Genomic DNA, 15007 nt, shown 5'->3' on the forward strand with positions numbered 1-15007 from the left:
TGGCTACCCAGTCCAGTATTCTGGCCTCGAGAATTCCATAGACTGAATAGTCCATGGGGTCACAAAGAATCAGACACTACTGAGGGACTTTCACTTTCACTTCACTTTCAGCTCTTTTTCACCATATTTCCCTGCACCAACTTCTCTTCCTGGAGGATGGCCTGGGAGATGAAGGACTCTCCCCTTCCATGGGCTAATAGTATACATTCTGGATCATAAAACTAATGTGAAAATAGTGTCTACGGTACTGACAATAGCTAAGTATGTGTGTGCTGGGTCCTGTCTGACTCCTTTTGACCCCTTGGAAGGTAGTCAGCCAGGTTCCTCTGACCGTGGAATTCTCCCAGCAAAAATACTGGAATGGGTTGCAATTTCCTTCTTCCAGGTGATTTTCCTGACCTAGAGATTGCACCCGTGTCCCTGGCATCTCCTGCATTGGAAGAAAGAAATATTATACTCCGATAAAAATTTTATTTTAAAAAAAGGAATATTGTCTGTGGAAAACATCTTCAGCCTATGCTCAAGAGTTCTAGTTGACCCTTTTTGAAGCCCTGGTGCCCTACACATCTCAGACTTCACTAGCCCTACAGTCACATAAGCCGATTTCTTACAATAAAAAACTAATATAAGGGCTCTGTTTTAAATAAAAGAGAGAACATTATGATAAAGTTTCTTTCCTTTGTAGTATTTAAAATATAACAGAAGAGAAACTATTAAATATACTCTCACTATCCACATACCTATTAGTCTTCTATTACTGTTTTAACAAATGACCAGAGAATTAGTGGCTAAAAGCAAATTTTGCAGTCTTTCAGATTTGAAAGTCAGAAGTCCAAAAGAGTTCTTCAGTTCAATTCAGTTCAGTTCAGTCACTCAGTCGTGTCCGACTCTTTGCGACCCCATGAATCACAGCACGCCAGGCCTCCCTGTCCATCACCAACTCCCGGAGTTCACTCAGACTCATGTCCATAGAGTCGGTGATGCCATCCAGCCATCTCATTTTCTGTCGTCCCCTTCTCTCCTGCCCCCAACCTTTCCCAGCATCAGAGTCTTTTCCAGTGAGTCAACTCGTCGCATGAGGTGGCCAAAGTATTGGAGTTTTAGCTTTAGCATCAGTCCTTCCAATGAACACCCAGGATTGATCTCCTTTAGAATGGACTGGTTGGACCTCCTTGCAGTCCAAGGGACTGATCTAAAATCAGGGTGTCCTCGTGGCTGAGTTTTTTCTGAAGTTTCTAGGAGAAAATCTATTTTCCTTTTCCCAGTTATTATAGACTTCCTGATTTCTGTGGCGTGTGGCCCCTTCCACCATCTTCAAAGCCAACAGTGCTCCATCTTCCAATCACTCTGATTCTTTGCCTGACTCTTCCTTATACGGACACTTGTGATTACATGCGGATCATCCAGATCATCCAGGACATCTTCTAACCTCAATGTTAGCTTATTAACAAATTTAATTCCACCTGCTGCCTTGATTCCCCTTTACTATAAGAATTAATGTATTCAAAGTTTCCTGGGATTAGGACATAGACACCTTTGAGGGGTCATTATTCTTACTACAACACCATCTATTGCATTTGCATCAGTATTACTAATATTGACTTCTTGCATGCTTTTGTCTGTCCTGAAACCTCTAATGCAACAGCTTCACTTTCCATAAATGTAAACTCTTTGCTCCAGAGACTAATTGTTGTAGTTGTTTTCCTAACACCTATTCAAGTGGTGTGGAGAAGGAAATGGTAACCCACTCCAGTATTCTTGCCTGGAGAATCCCATGGATGGAGAAGCCTGGTAGGCTACAGTCCACGGGGTCGCATAGAGTCGGACACGACTGAGCGACGGAATGGAACGGAACGGATTCAAGTGGTGATTAGACTTAAATTTATACTTTCATGAGTCTACCAATTTAATACTGACTTTGAATACTGACTTCTCTAGTACTATAGCTATACTAAATTATAGTTTAGGTATCTATCCTTAAACTATAATTTTGATCTCACTTTACCTTGAATCCATACTTTCCCCCAAATCTGTCTTAAAACCTCTTTTCCTCCCTTTTCAAAAGTTGTTCACCATTATTTAAATGTGTTTACTTTGCCTAAAAAGAACCTCTTGATCCTATAATTTTTTTCTACTTATCCAGTCCATTTTATCCAAAAGTTTTATCTATATTTAAACTCTGTAGTCTTTCTGAAACTGTTGTTTAGTTTTCAGAAGACCAAAAGAGGAGAAAGCAAAAAAAGTGGAAAAAAATACAGTGAGCGAATTCTGATCAATTTCCACGTTTGCTGGTTGCCTAATCTCTACAGGTGTTTAGATACACATCAGCTTTATGTGTTTCCTTGAAGACTAAAAGCATATCTATCTGAGCTGTCTCACGAGCTTTTCAAGCAATGAAACAGTAAAGAACAATAGAAAAAACTTCTGAACTGAGATTTGACTCCTTTCCTTGTCTCTTCTAAAGAGAGAAGTAGAAAGCATTCTAAAGTTGAATGCTTTGGGGAATATTATCCTTGCCTACTTCACAGGCTTGAATAGGGAATAAAGTGTTGAGTTACCTATTTACATAAATAAAATGAATGTGATAACTATTGGAAACAACTTAATAGATAAGCATTATAAAATATAAATGATCAGAGGTATAGATACTAATTTTTAATGTTCAATACATTAAATTTATACATGTATTGTATACATGTATAAATTACATAAGGTCCTTGTAAATATATAAGGACTCTGTAATGAAAAATATGGAAGCTTTGAGGTACTGAGATTCTGAGAAATATTTGTTGTTCAGTCATTCAGTAATGTCCAACTCTTTGCATCCCTATGGATTGCAGCACACCAGGCTTCCCTGTCCTTCAACATCTCCTGGAGCTTGCTCAAACTCATGTCTGTTGAGTCAGCGATGCCATCCAACCATCTCATCCTCTGTCATCCCCTTCTCCTCCTGACTTCAATCTTTCCCAGCAGCATGGTCTTTTCTAAGGAGTCATCTCTTCACATCAGGTGGCCAAAGTATTGGAGCTTTACTTTCAGTCCTTCCAATGAATATTCAGTGTTGATTTTCTTTAGGATGGACTGGTTTGATCTCCTTGCTGTCCAAGGTTTAGAAGTAATCTGTGTGTTTATTATTGATTGAATACAAGTGACTAAAAATTTCATAAATTCAAATAAAATTAATCTGCTTTTCATTTTTCATGTGCTGGAGCGGTCATTTCTTTCTAAGTTTGAATTTTCAAATTATACAAAAAAAGTAGCTCAATTCACTTTTCAGATTTGACATTTGGCACATTTGTCATACTTTTTTCAAGTATTTATTCACTTATTCATTCCATGAAATAAAATCATATAAATATGACTTTATACACAAAGTTATTAAGTAAATTGTAAATATCTTTACCTTTAAAAGAAAAATTGATATAAATTGAAGATTGCCATTCCGAAAATTATCCTCTTATTTTTCTGTACCCTAATACTGATATTCAGGAAAACTGATAGTTACACTGTCATCGATAGCCTGACATTGAATATAAACATTTTAATCTTTGGATAGTTTCTGAGAATGCACTTGATGAAGACTATTGAATGATACCAGATGCCATTATTTCTGAGGGGTCTTTCATGCACTCTATATGTTTGGACAAATATAATATTAAGCATTTACTGCAAATTCTTAGGTATATTATAAATATAAATAAAATTAAAAACAACATTCTAGATTATGCTATGGTCTTTTTTGTGGAATCTAAAAGAAAGAAAGTGTAAGTGTTAGTGGCTCAGTCGTGTCCACCTCGGGGATCGCATGGATCCTTTGTGATCCCATGGACTGTAGCGCATCAGTCTCCTCAGTCCATGGGATTCTCCAGGCAAGAATACTGGAGTGTGCAGCCATTCCTTTCTCCAGTGGATCTTCCTGACTCACAGTGTAGGCAAATTCTTTACTGTCTAAGACTCCAGTGAAGACAGTACTTTAAAAAAACATAGTTGATTAAGTGAAATAAACTTAAGTCCTTTCAATATATTTCCCTATAAGTTTATTTCAGCTGATTAAAATTAGAATAGAATAGCAAAGTAAAGAAGCATGAATGGAAGCCATTAAACTATAAGTTTCATTCATAAAAATTATTTCCCAATGATAGTAGTTTCAGTTTAGTTTTGAAAGTACATTGTAGCCCACTCTGTAATCTATATAAGTTAAATAATTCAAGATAGAAACTACTACATATGGTATATTTTTAGTGATATTTTTTTAAAATAATGTTTTATTTATGATGCTAAGAGAATGTTTAATTCCCAAGAAGAGAATTGTAGATTTGTTCATGATTCGAGTACATTGCTTTCCCAAGTTTTCTGTATTTTGCCTTAATAACAAATGATCTCTAAATTAAAATTTACTACTTTTTGAAATAATGTAAAATTTCAAAATATTTCTGAACTTCAGTAATAGAGTTTTATTTGAGTGGAAATGTGCACAACACTCACTAATAACAATTCTTAGTTTGTTAGATGTGTGACTATATTAAATATTGTTTCCTAAATATGGTATATATCTCATAGTTTTCCCAGAGTAGATAATTGGGATGGATTCCCATGGAAGAAAGACTTCCTCTTCATGCCTCTCAAGAGCTCAGCCAATGAGAAACTGTCACAACTCAGCTAATAAAATGTCACTGTATTTCAAAATCCCAATTCCTTCAACAAACTCTTTGCTTACTATAGTCTTTCTAATTTATTTTCTCTTCTTTAAAAGAGTTCTCCTTTCCTAGTTGAGGGGAACTTGTATGTTGCAGACCCGGAATTCTAATTCCCTGCTGATGCTAAATAAACTCAATTTTACTGGAGAGATAACTGGCAGTCTGTGTTTAAGAGAAACAATTATTATGCTATTTTTTCAAATATGTTTATTTAAAACACTTTAAAGGGTTGCTTATTTCCTAAATATTTCTTTCCATGGATTCATAATGTTAAATATAAGTGTGTGTTCAGTCATGTCCAGCTCTTTGTGACCCTATGGGGTATAGCCCACCAGGGTCTTCTGCCCATGGAATTCTGGAGTGGGTTGCCATTTCCTCCTCCAGGGGATCTTCCCAACCCAAAGGTCAAACCCACATCTCGTACATCTCCTGCATTTTTAGGCAAGTTCTTTTATCACTGAGTCACCAGGGAACCCTGTTAAATATAAATGGTGAGCTAAAGGAATTGGAACGCTTAATTGGATGAATAAAAGCTTTGTTTAAGTGTATAATTTTTAATTTTTATTTATTTATTTATTAGGTTTTTCTTTTTATTTACTTACTTATTTTAATTGGAGGCTAATTATTGTATTGGTTTTGTCATACATTGACATGAATCTGCCCCGGGTGTACGTGTGTTTCCCATCTTGAACCCCCCTCACACCTCCCTCCCCATCCCATCCCTCTGGTTCATCCTAGTACACCAGCCCCAAGCATCCTGTATTATGCATCGAACCTGAACTGGTGATTCGTTTCACATATGATAATATACATGTTTAAATCACACAAAGAAATATGTGATCCTTTATTTTTGAATAGATATCAACATAGAAAATTAGGCTATTTAGTTTTGTTTTTTGTTTTTTGGCTGTTTCACATGGCATGTGGGATCTTAATTCCTTGACCAGGAATTGAACCCGTGCTCTGTGAAGGGAAGTCCAGATTCTTAACCACTGGACCACCAGGAAGTCCCTATTTAAAGTTTTATGTTAACTTTAAATAATAAAAGAAATTATGTAGGTGGCTTTATATCTGAACTCAATCCAGAAGCATTAGCCAAGTAGGCCATATTCTGTTAAGTGTAAATAGCTTTTGGCATCTTAAACATGCAGGATAAACTTACCCAAGTAGTAAAATGATATTTAGAAGAATAGAAAATATTTATACTTAACAAGGATCATATGGCAGTTGCTGAAAAAATACAAAAATACTGAAAGGCCTTTAATTTGGATATTTTTTGTGTGTCAGTTGAATAGCAATCAATCCCATATGAAGAAAAGCTTATCTGCTCAAAAGCAGAAAGATTGTTCAGAATATAATAAATTTTATTTTACCAAGTTGAGGCAAACACTTTTTTGGGAAAAATATTTTACCATAGCAACCATGTAATTGTGAGTATGTATGGTATGTGTGTGTGTATTTGAAGGAATGTGTAAAGTTATAAAAACAATGTTTACAATTTTAACTTTTGAAACATAATTAGCTTGGGGGTAATGACCAGCACGAGCTTCCCAGGTGGTGCTAGTGGTAAGGAACCCACCTGCCAATGTAGGAGACATAAGAGATGCAAGTTCGATCCCTGGGTTGCGAAGATCCCCTGGCAGAGGGCATGGTAATCCACTCCAGGATTCATGCCTGAAGGATCCTATGAACAGAGGAGACTAGTGGGCTACCGCCCATAATGTCGCAAAGAGTCAGACACGACTCAAGTGACTTAGCATGCATACAGGCAATGACCGACACAACAATTAATTAACAGCCTGTTTTTGCAAGATGATATCACTGCTTGTATCTATAGCTAGTTATCCAAAAGATCAGAATTTTAAAATTAGAACCTTAAACTCTGAATGCCTAAAATTTTAGTTTTCATTAGGCCAAAGTTAACATCTGTGATCATAATTTAGTAGTGGAATGGAGTGTGTGTGCTCAGTCATCTGACTCTCTGCGAACCCACGGAATGTATGTAGCTCACCAGGCTCCTCTGTCCATGGAGTATTCCAGGCAAGAATACTTGAGCCGGTTGTCATTTCCTCCTCCAGGGGATGTTCCTGATTCAGGGATCTTACCAGCATCTCTTACAGCTCCTGCATTGACAGGTGAATTCTTTACCACTGGGCCACCTGGGAAGCCCCATAATTTAGTAATAGTACATCACTTTCGCTCCTTAGTTTTAAGTTGACCCCTGAAGACACATCTTCAAAGGCACAGACAACTTGAAGAGAGGAGTCTTAAAGTTCAAGGAGATATCTGTAAGGTATTTACAGTTCAAATGTGCTCTTGTTGCTTGAAAAGTGCCTGTTTGTCCAAAGGAAGACAGACTGCTAACATGGAAAGTTAAAGATGTTGAGGTTCCAAAATAATACCTCTTTTTTATTAACCTGCTCACTCAAAATAGGTGAATATAAACAATGCCAAAGGACATTCAAGATAAGGAATAAAATTATTTTTCTATTTTGAAAGTTTATCATTACAACAAATTCAGTGTAACGTAGAAGTGACCTTTCTGTTTACTCACATCTAATACATAATAGTATTAAATTTACACAAATTAAAAATAAATAATTAAAACAAAAAGTTTTGTAATGCAACTCCTGGGGGAAAGGAAACCCGCACTGTAAATGGATTGAGCCCACGTCTCCTACATTGTCAGGCGAGTTCTTTCTGACTAGCGCCATCTGGGAAGCCCACATTGTAAAATAGAATTAGGACTCTAATAAAGAGTTTTCTTAGCTTTTCCATCAGATAAAATATATCTTGGGAGATTAAGGATAAATTAACTTCTGTGATAAGGAATACCACAAAGTTAGATTCAAAAATAATCTGAAGAAATACAACTCGGTTATTTAAAACAAGGAAATGCACAAGGGAAGGAGGCAGAGAATGGTAGGAATTTTGCAAGCTGTTTTCTGTTACACTATTTCTTACCATGTGGAATGATTTATTATTATCAATCTAGTACCATTTTGAAATAACATTTCAAAACTATCACAGTTTAGTATTGATTCCCACCACTTTGATGACCAAGAGCCAGAAAATATAAGCAGAAATAATTGAGCTAATCTTCACAAATTAGCAAAGTTTAACACTGCTTCCCTAGTGGCTCAGACATTAAAACAATGGAGAAGGCTGAGGTTTGATCCCTGGATTGGGAAGCTCCCCTCGAGAAGGAAATGGCCACGCACTCCAGTATTATTGCCTGGAGAATTCCATGGGCAGAGGAGTCTGGTGGGCTACAGTTCATGGGGTCACAAAGAGTCAGACATGACTGAATGACTATCACAAATACTTCGTTTAAAATTATAAAGTATCAATTACATAGCAGTTAATGAGACGGATTGGAAAGAAGAACAGAAAGAATTAGGAAAGAGTAAGTTAAATTTGATACCTGAAAGCTAGTTAAAACTATTTGCTTAGCCAGAATCCTCTTCATAAAGTTTCCCTTAATCCCAGGTGTTGGCAGACATTGGATTGAATTTAGGAGCCTAAATGGCAATCGACCAAATCCATTTTATTTTCTGTAAAGTAAAATCTCCAAATTCATTTTAAAATTCAATTTAATGTGCTTTGAAGGGTCCTGATGACAATCATTTCAATAATGAATCTGAATTTTAAGACAGATGTGTAGACAGTTACATTAAGAGATAGCTACATCAGTTCCTGGGTTGTATCATAGAAACTGAACACAACACTGAAGACTAGTGGTGGAAATAGATCCTATCTCATAGGTCTCCCAGTAACAAATTCAGAAGGGACGTCTCTGGGGTAAAAGGAATACATAAGGGTAACACCATAGATCAAGGGAGATGAGACCTGAAAGGTCAGGTCATTTTGTCTTATTATACAATTTAATCATCTACCTTTTCTAAACTTTGCAGACTGTAAGGACAATCAGTCTTCAGAGAAGATAACTATCCAAAACCATTCAAGGGATATGCTTGTTAAATGAGTCCTTTCATCACTTGATATGGTTAGCAGGAATTAAAAAATAATATCCCTTCTAGTCTCAGTTCAGTTCAGTCACTCAGTCATGTCCAACTCTTTGTGACCCCATGGACTGCAGCATGCCAGGCTACCCTGTCCATCACCAACTCCTGGAGTTTACTCAAACTCATGTCCATTGAGTCAGTGATGCCATCCAACCATCTCATCCTCTGTCATCTGCTTCTCCTCCTGCCTTCAATCTTTCCCAGCATCAGGGTCTTTCCCTTTTAAATACTATTTTTATATGATCTCTATGAATGTCCATTCTCTCTCTGTTGTGTTCTCTCTAGCTTTTTCATGTTCTCTCTTTTTCTGCCTCAGGCTAGAGTGCATGTTCCAAATGGACAAATTAACGATCCAGACAAACTAAGTGTTCAGAAGTAAGAGCATACCCAAAACAAGGTTACCTTTCTCTTCCCCAAGGTAGAAACTATCTACAGATAATATGAGGTCAAGATTTAATTAATGATATGGCACGTAAGGTGGGATTCCCAGGTGATGCAGTGGTAAAGAATTCTCCTACCAATGCAAGAGATGCAGGTTCAATCCCTGAGTTGGTAAGATCTCCTGGAGTAGGAAATGGTAACCCACTCCAGTATTCTTGCCTGGAAAATTCCATGGACATAGGAGCCTGGCAGGTTACAGTCCATGGTGTCACAAAGAGTCAGGCACAACTGAGCAACTAAACAACAATACCACTTCTCACTGGACAAGATGAGAGTTGAATCACTATCAGATACATATTTGGTTGTGTTTCACCCTTGATATAGAAAAACAGGAAAAAAAAAAAGAAATCAGGTTAACATTAATGCTTCTTTTCTAATAATATGAAACGTAAATCACAAAACAACTACTACAAATAAGTAGTAATGGCATGGATTTAAATGTACTCTGTCGCCTTGGAGAAATAATGCTTATATCATGTAACGAATCCATTTGATAGTACAAAAATGGAAAAGGAAAATAAATAAGCAAGACAGAATCCTCTACTAATTTAGTAGTGACTACAGATTTTCATCCCCCAAAAGGCATACTTTGGTAACATAATCCAAAAGGATTTTTATCTAGGTAAAAAGTAAAGGCTTTGCATAATTAGGTTCATTTAGTGTAAGGATTATTGAGAAGTCTCCTTTTACTTTCCTCTTTTTTTTTCCATACATTGACATGAATCTGCCCCGGGTGTACATGTGTTCCTGATCTTGAACCCCCCTCACTCCTCCCTAACAATCCCATCGCTCTGGTTCATCCCAGTGCACCAGCCCTGAGCATCCTGTATCATGCATCGAACCTGGACTGGCGATTCGTTACACATATGATAATATACATGTTTCAGTGCCATTCTCCCAAACCATCCCACCCTCGCCCTCTCCCACAGAGTCCAAAAGACTGTTTTATACATCTGTATCTCTTTTTCTGTCTCGTATACAAGGTTATCATTACCATCTTTCTAAATTCCATATATATGCGTTAGTATACTGTATTGGTGTTTTTCTTTCTGGCTTACTTCACTCTATATGACAGGATCCAGTTTCATCCACCTCATTGGAACTGATTCAAATGCATTCTTTTTAATGGCTGAGTAATACTCCATTGTGTATATGTACCAAAGCTTTCTTATCCATTCATCTGCAGATGGACATCTAGGTTACTTCCATGTCCTGGCTATTATAAACAGTGCTGCGATGAGCATTGGAGTATGTGTGTCTCTTTCAATTCTGGTTTCCTTGGTGTGTATGCCCAGGAGTGCAATTGCTGGGTCATATGGCAGTTCTATTTCCAGTTTTTTAAGGAATCTCCACACTATTCTCCATAGTGACTGTACTACTTTGCATTCCCACCAACAGTGTAAGAGGGTTCCCTTCTCTCCACACCCTCTCCAGCACTTGTTGCTTGTAGACTTTTGGATAGCAGCCATTCTGACTGGCATGAAATGGTACCTCATTGTTGTTTTGATTTGCATTTCTCTGATTATGAGCATTTTTGTTGAGCACTTTTTCATGTGTTTGTTAGCTATCTGCATGTCTTCTTTGGAGAAATGTTGGATCAGAGAAGTCTCCTTAATAGTTGTGAAAATAAACAAAATATCCCACATGAGAACAAGTCAAGATATGTGTCAGAGTTTGATATAGCAAGTGAATAGCCATGAATGCTTGTATTTGTCAGAGACTAAATGAGAGGAAAGGAGTGGAAAAGATTTATAGCAAGGGGGAAGAAAAAAAGGAAATACGAGCTGAGTTGATTGGAGATGTTGGCACAGGAAGTCTGGGGGAGGGGTGGACTAATCAAAGTGGGGCATCCTATGTGATTGGTTAGGGCACAAAATTGGCTTTTTGTACTTTACCTTTAGTTGGAGTTAGGGGGCAAAAATTAGGGAAATTTTCAGTTATCAACCAATTCCTTGCTATTTGGGATCAAATGCTACAGAAGTTGTGGTTCAAACTGGTTGCTGTAGAGGCTATGGATCAGTTTCTCTTTTTACACATGAGATGGTCATTGCCGATTCATCTCATAGTATAAGGGAAGAAACTACTTCGGAGTTCCAGGTAATAAGGGTTTTGTATATCACACAGTCCTTAACCTCTGCTTCCTGGATAAAGCGATTGGCCCAAAGAAGCATTCTGCATTCAAGTTCAAGCTGCGCAGAATATATTATCCCAATTCTGAGGAGGCTAAACTGGAAACCGAAGTTCTTCATGAAAAGAAAGCAAGACTCAATTGGGAAAAGAAGGAATATACAATTTAGACTTGACAACATAGTATATTAAAAAGCAGAGACATTACTTTGCCAACCAAGGTCCGTCTAGTCAAGGTTATGGTTTTTCCAGTGGTCATGTATGGATGTGAGAGTTGGACTGTGAAGAAAGCTGATTGCTGAAGAACTGATGCTTTTGAACTGTGGTGTTGGAGAAGACTCTTGAGAGTCCCTTGGACTGCAAGGAGATCCAACCAGTCCATTCTAAAGGAGATCAATCCTGGGGTGTTCATTGGAAGGACTGATGCTAAAGCTGAAACTCCAATACTTTGGCCACCTCATGCGACGAGCTGACTCACTGGAAAAGACTCTGATGCTGGGAAGGATTGAGGGCGGGAGGAGAAGGGGACGACAGAGAATGAGATGGCTGGATGGCATCACCGACTTGATGGACATGAGTTTGGGTGAACTCCTTGATTTGGTAATGGACAGGGAGGCCTGGCGTGCTGTGATTCATGGGGTCGCAAAGAGTCGGACACAACAGAGCGACTGAACTGAACTGAACAATTCCACCTGTATGGCTATGCCAGAGACCCAGGAGAGTTTAGAGAGATCCATAGCAAGAGTATCTAAAACTGGAAAAGTCCACATTTCTGTGAATCATAAAATCAAGCAGTATCCCTGGTTTTCTTGAGATTTTGCACAAGAGCTGCTTAATCCTCACGTTTGCCAAAGTGTTTTCACGTCATCTTTTGCAATCTAATGAATTGTCACTTTTTAATTTACAAAATTCCTGTTAGGGATCAGACACTGTGGCCCAGAGCACCGTGTTCTTTGATATTTGGTTCTTTTGCCTTCAAGGCACCCTGGAAGCTGTACTTCCAATACCACCTTCCCCAACAAATTCTTGCAGTTAGGAAGAATCATGTGACTCTGGGGCAATGACATACAAGAAGTGACAGATGTCACTTCTGAGCTTAGATATTTAAATGCTGAAGGAATTATCTCATCTCTTCCTGTCTTCTGACACTAAATATTATGGAAGAGGCCTCATGTCACCTAAGTGACAGTGGGTGACGACCAGTAATGAAACTGAAAGGTCACCAAATGCTGTAAGTGAAGACAGATTAGAGTTTGGACTTTTTCCTGGGGACATGCAATATTCAGCAGGTATTTTTGATTATGTATTCTGTTCAAAGCAATGTGCTGGTGACAACTGAAAGTGATCACTCTCTTGTAAGCAGGGGGCTGACATGGTGAGATTGCTCTCGCTGCCTTGTGCAAAATAGATCGGAGAGGAAAGTGAATGCAAGGGAGAGACTAGTTAAAGAGCTCAGTCCTTTCATGAAGCAGCAAAAGTAGGCTGTACTTCCCTTAACTACCTTTACATACAAAACAATGGAATATTCTCTGGGTTCTTATACGTAGGGAAGTGAAAGGGTAAAAAAGAACAAGGGCGTGTGTGCTCAGAAAGAAAAAAAATAATGTGTGTGTCTGACTCTTTGCCATTCTATGGAGTGTAAGCCTACTAGACTCCTCTGTCCATGGGAATCTCCAGGCAAGAATACTAGAGTGGGTTGCCATTTCCTTCTCCAGGGGATGTCCCCAACCCAGGTCTCCTGCATCTCCTGCATTGGCAGGCAGATTCTTTACCACTGAGCCACCTGGGAAGCCCCCAAAAGAATACAAGTCCCTAAAATTCAGGAAGTTTATCATTTAAAGAATAGTTATGTGCCAGTATGCTTATAATTTATTTCCATGCCTGAGAATGCCTTCCCTAAGCACATTCTGGCAAATCATAAAACAAACAAACAGAAATAGAATAAAACCTATTAGCTGTTGGAATTGTAGCACCAGATAAGCACATTACTGCAAAATATAAATATGCAATTTTACATCTAGAAGCACATTAAGTTGAAAGAAATTTTAACTGAATTTCTGCAAATTAATCAATAAAAACATGCTTTTGTAAATAGCCTTTTCTGGCATATCAAATGTTCTTAGTCTTTAAAGCACATGAATATAATACCTCAGGAAAGATCTGTTCTCCACACATTTCCTGTATAAAATGCAGAAAAATAAATAATAAAGAACCAGTGTGTCTTCCTCTGCGGGGTGATGTTGGCATATATAAATAAGCTTCTTTGTGCATAAAATAAAAGGCGTGGGACCAAAGTTTCTGATTTGTACAGTGCTTTTTATTCTTTCTTTAAAAAGATAGCAAGATTGAGGGGAAAGTCATTTAGGAGAAATAATTGTCTTCTAACAGCCAGCTTGCAGAAACTAATACACATAGAAATGATGTTAAAACATTGTTTTGACACTTTGGTAAATGAAAGTATAAGATGCATAGGGATGTATTGGAGGTGCATGTGAGTCTGTGGTCCATGGAAACTGCTGATTAGAAAGAAGAGGCTTAATGGTCTCTAATGACACTGTAATTGGGTGCAGTATAACAGTAATGAAGATAACAGATTTGTGTGTTAACATGAAAAATATTAGAGGGGTGGATGCACCATGTTTGGGATAATTAATTCTATCTCCCACACCCTATAAACATATGCACACATAAACTGAATTAGATTTGAAAGAGAATCCAAAGAACCAAACATAGTGTCTGAACAAGCTGAATACTGTACGGGAGATTAAGTTACTGTATCTGATGTTCTCTGTGACTATATCATTTAGTTTCTATTGCACTTGCTATTCATTCTAAGGTTTTTTTTAATGAACTGAATAATGCATAAAAATCTGCAAACATACACAGAAAGTTTAGATGCAGTGTCATTTAGACCTTTTATCTCACAGCAAATCCTAATAGTTTTCTGGTCGCATATGTTTTAGTTTTATTTGTTTGTTTAGAGCTCAGTGTGTGTGTGTGTGTGTGTGTGTGTGAATCTTACTCTGCACTTCAAAGAAAAAATATTAGACAATTGACGTAGCAGATATTATGCGTCCAGTGTTAAGCAGCTTCTATTTAAACTAAAAGAGAAATCAAAAAGCTTGTGAGAATGGTGGAAGCATGTCATTTAAGAACAAGCTACCAAGAAATGGATAAGGCATTTAGAGGTAAATAATAGAAATGCAAATTAAGAAGTAGAAAATAAGATTAATCAGCTCTGTTCCTAAAAGAAGATGATGCCCTTTTCACAGTTCCAACACCCTACAAAGCAGTAATGATTTCTTCCTCTTTTTTTTTTTTTTGCTATTCCCTATCCACATTATTTAGATAACTGTTCTGCAAAATTATTTTGGTTGGGCGACTTTAACAAATACCAGAAACTTTCAATTTGCCACTATAATTATCACAGCGTTCCCAGGAATCATTAAAAACCAAACCAAACTGAACTTGATATGTTGTTTGCAAAAAGATTTCACATTTTATTTGCTTTTAATGCAAAGCATGGCAGTCTGTCTCTGCCTGTGTGTCCTCTGTACTTACCAATGTCAGCAGTAAGTTCAAATGTATGGAGAGACCAGATACTGACATCACCTGGGCAAACTAGATAATGCTTAGTTATTATCATTTAGAGAAAAAAAGAAGCACATTCAGGTTCATGGCAAAATGATGAATGTTACAAGGGGCTGGATACCAGTA

The sequence above is a fragment of the Moschus berezovskii genome, chromosome 18 (assembly GCF_049115385.1).
Source record: "Moschus berezovskii isolate FMDL1 chromosome 18, NW_MosBer_1.0, whole genome shotgun sequence".
NCBI lineage: Eukaryota > Metazoa > Chordata > Mammalia > Artiodactyla > Moschidae > Moschus > Moschus berezovskii.